We start from the raw sequence: 4,594 nt of genomic DNA, 5'->3' as shown, positions 1-4,594 counted from the left end.
AAATTTTGAAAATTTATTAATATTTAGTTATTAATTTGGAATAATTAAACATTTGTTTTACAATGGAAAACGACAATAAATTTTTAGAACACTATTTGAATACTTAAGTTTGTCACAAAACGCTAACGTCACTGCCATAATTCAAAAAGATAAAACAAAAACCAACATCAGAAAAACCCCATAACATGGAAACTAAATATTCGTTTGATCAAGCATTAGAAACATGTTTAAGAGTTTAACTCCACCGAGTTCAATAGCAAGTAACCTAAACAACAATGCAAATTTCACAAGACTAAATGAAATTGATACAGTTGTAAAAACACAACCACCACTCTTTAACTTAGACATCCACCATGAAATTATACGCCAATCCGCAAACACAATTAATGACGTGTTCAAAGCCTTAGTAACTGTCGCATTCCCTGGATAAAGATTAATAACGAGACTCGTACTAACATAAACCACAATTTAACTGTGTCCTTACAAACCTCCATGATCACATACTAAATGCTACTTACATCAACCCTTACTAGGATAAATGGACACTCACTAAAACCGTGGACATCCATAGTTGAATGAATTTCATCAGTGACACTCTGACGAAGCCACTACCTACACATACAACTACATATTTATTCCTATACAGCATCATCACGTCTCGAAAAAGAGGCATGCACATCCTTTGTTCTTACCTGCTTCACCTTGCCGCTGGCATAAGCCCGATCTTGAAAAAGACCATGGAGAGAACATGTAATCACCAATCCCAAGACTCATTGTACCGTCTTACATTCTTTAAAGCAATAACGATAATAAACTACTCCAAATAAAAAATTAACCAAGATGGGTACAAATAGAAATAGTGTCTCTCCCAGAACAAGAATAAATATAAATGCATTGGACTCACCTGTGCATTTTAGCCACCAATTACCCTATCATTTTGAAAATCCAATGAAGCTTTCTTTGGTTTGCTTGTGCAACAGGTCCCCCGGTATCCCAGATTACCAAAGCTTTCTTAGGTATTTTTTCTTTCATGTATTCCAAAAACTTCTCCAATACCTGTTTGTGTGACTCCTGTGATTCATGTGAAACCATTATGGCACTGAAAACATATGTCTGATTATGGTAGTTAACCCAGGAAAATAAAACAATCGGAAGGTTATACTTGTTTCCATAGGTTGCATTGAATTTAGGTACATCACCAAAGATCTAATAATATTCTTGTCTAAGTCCGTCACTCTAAAATAAATTGCAAAGTTGCTTACCTACCCAAATTTGTACTACTAAAACAATTTTTCATCTACTGGGCCATACCCTCCAAACAACAAAATGTAACATTCACATCTCCATTTTCCATGGCTCATTGCCTCTTCAACTCATTATACATGTCTTGTTTCACGAATAAAACTATGTTAAAGCCACCAGCCTATGCAGGAAAAGACTCACACATTTTTGGGATACTTATACCGATTTTTTTATGCTATTTAACTGTGCTTTCTTGAAATAAAAAATCTTCTGGTGGGACCTCAGTTACTCAATAAAATTTGACAATAACAACTCATGTTTGTGTTTCTCTACAAACCAAGACACATACCATGTATCATTTCCGTTTTTTCTTTTTATCCTCGTCTCAACAAGACACTCGCACGTTGTTACAACCTTGTGTTTTCGCTTGCAATCGCTCTTCTCCAACCACTTCTTGTCTCTAAATCCTTCTCTATTGCAATCAATTAGGTACCGAACAATTCCTCTAGAAAATATTTTTAATCTTCTTCCTCTACCTTGTTGCAAAATCCTTTACTCAACTATAGTCATTATAGAACCATCATGCCTCCTTCGGACTACTAGACTCCATCTTAAGCATTTCCTCTGCTTTAATCGCTTCATAATTACTCCACCACTCCTCGTATGGACCAACGCTGTCCACATTGCCACCAACTAAGTCCTCCACTTCAATTCCAAATCCAACTCATTTTCTTACGGCAACACACAACTATGCAGTTAACTTTAGAATAATTGACCTTCAAACACAACTCCTATACTACCAATCGATTATGAATCAAACTTTTCCCATACACCTTTATTGTCAGCATGATTTATAGTCTCCAACAACAATTAACATTTTCTTTCTAACACGACCCTAATATTACTAGCCAAATAGAAACTACACACATTAAATTAACTTTAATCACCACTACCCACCAATTATGCCAAAGAAAACCCACGCCACTACCACCTTAAATCTGTATATAAACAATTTAACACAAAAAGCCCTATTACAATAAATCCTAACCCCAGACTAACCCAGCATCGTCCCATAACCATGAGTCCAAAATTCAGGCTTACCTGTTCATCCTAAATGTGAGCCTCTACTTCACTCAAATAGTTCCTCCTCAAATATTTGTCGATGTATGGATCGTCTACCTTGTTGCTCCAACTTGCCATCTTACCTCATGCAATCTGCGGTAAACTTGAGCAATATTTTAAAACAAAATAACATAATTATATCCACAACAAAATCAATAAAATCATATGCATCATTCAGTTTGTTTAATTACTAACTCAATATTTTATTCACCTTTTTCTTACCACAAGTCGCCTTTTCAACCAAGGCTCAAAACACTAAAGCAAACTATCTTCTACACACCTCAATGAAAAAAGAACAAAATAAATACAATTTTTAGGCATCCTCCACTTAAAACTAGGGGTTATCCCTATCACACATTTATCGCCTGCAACTCACTAACTCAATAACTAGCACTTGAACCATCAGACTCAACTATAGCCTTTGTAAATCAAACTCGATCAATAGTTTTTCTTCATTTTGTTTTCATTTTTTCAATAGCCTTTGCGGGTCTACCATTCAACTCCTCTTCAATACCAAAAAACCCAGCCTATTCTTTTACCCACCCCTAGCAATAAAAACAAATTAGGCACATTAGCTATTCATTTTTCACTAGCCCATTTAGCTGCCCAAACAATTCCGACCAGCATCGAACTCAAATATCGACCCCAGCCTTCAAACACACCATTTTAGCTACCCATTTTTGTCTTTTTGCAGCCCCTTCATCGGACATTTACGTCATTGTCACTCCATAAAACGACAAAACATAAACTGACTAACTGAAAGTACATGGAACATTCATCTTTCACAAGTTACACTGGCATACCAGAAATTTTTCTGGATATGCTTATTATCTCAAATAGTTTGTCAAAAGTTTTAAAACTACTCCAAATATTTAATCCTAGAAATTTCGTATTTACAGTTTTAATTAAAAAGTAATCAATTTTACTTACTATTCAAATTAATAATATTTATTTCTATTTTATTCTTTCTTTTATCATCTTTTTTAATCCTCACTCTCATCTAATCACTTCTACCATCATGCACTTTTCTTTGCCACAACTGCCGTTGGTGATGCTTCTTCCTACTTTTTCTTCCTAACCTTCCTTCTCTACACTTCTTGAACCACTTTCTCCTCCTATTCACAATATTATTTATCAATAGCTGTACCAACTCTTTAAACAACACATTTTCCATGGTCCTTTCCTACGATGCCTTCAAGAAAGATAAGACGTCTTCGAAGCCATCAACCATAGAGCATGATGGGTTCTAAAAGGTAATGGAGTTATCGAATAATGGGGTTCCTAATGAACTTGAATCAAAATGCTATAATGGGTAAGGATGGGAGTAATAAGTGTTACACAATGATGAATAAAGCAGTTAAAGTGATGCCTAGTAATGTTGATGTCAAAGGGACATTCATGATATACATTAAGAAAATGATGGTGGCAGCGCTAGTGATAGTTATAGCAAATGAGAGGGCATGATCGTAAATAGCAACTAGAAGAGAGTGAAAGTTGAAGAGAATGAAATGTTGCTGTCTATGAAATGTTACAAGTGGATTTTCTGTTATTCTCCTTTGTTTGGTTATTCATCATTTATTTTAGATGCCATGGGACTTTAATAAGTATGATTTATTCCCCCAATAATTAATCTTTACCTCCGCCTAATTACCTTTAAGTAGTACTTACGATTATATTAATCGTTGTCTAGGAGTTGTCCATTCACAACCAATCAACACTTAGCCACGACAACCTTGGCCACCAGAGACGTGACCTAAATATAATATGAATAAAAGTTATTAATTTGAATAAATTAAAAGGGTAAAATTGATTTTTTTTTTTAAATATTAGGTACATAATTGATGCAAATTTAACATTAGAGATAAAAATCATATACGTAATTATGTTAAATATTTATTTTGTATAATTTATAATATTATAAATAATATGTTAGTATTTTATCATTTTAACTACTACTATTATATATAATTTATCATTTTTAATACTTTTTGTGATTTTGTGGTATTTTTTGTATTGTTCTTTATATCATTGTTATTCTAATCAATAGGTCGACCACCACAAATAGTCCAACAAAGCATAACCTCAGTCCAAACAAATTGACTTCATTCCTCTTTTTCAATTACTGCATTTTCTTTATTTCATATACATTTTCTTCCAGCCCTCTAGAAGTGATGAGTCATGGTGAAAATTATCATTCTGTTAGTATTAAATTTTAAGATTTTTTTGTAAA

At 33.7% G+C, this 4,594-nt stretch overlaps 1 long non-coding RNA gene across 1 annotated transcript; it reads right to left on the bottom strand.

Moving 5' to 3' along the window:
• Positions 212-3,047, bottom strand: LOC110268783. Its single transcript, XR_002357249.1, has 2 exons — positions 2,576-3,047; positions 212-2,457 (listed from the first exon to the last, which is right to left on the bottom strand). It is a non-coding gene; the product is annotated as an uncharacterized LOC110268783 (long non-coding RNA).

This window comes from Arachis ipaensis, chromosome B02 (genome assembly GCF_000816755.2).
Source record: "Arachis ipaensis cultivar K30076 chromosome B02, Araip1.1, whole genome shotgun sequence".
NCBI classification, from domain to species: domain Eukaryota; kingdom Viridiplantae; phylum Streptophyta; class Magnoliopsida; order Fabales; family Fabaceae; genus Arachis; species Arachis ipaensis.
This window is presented reverse-complemented; position numbering and strand designations above follow the sequence as displayed.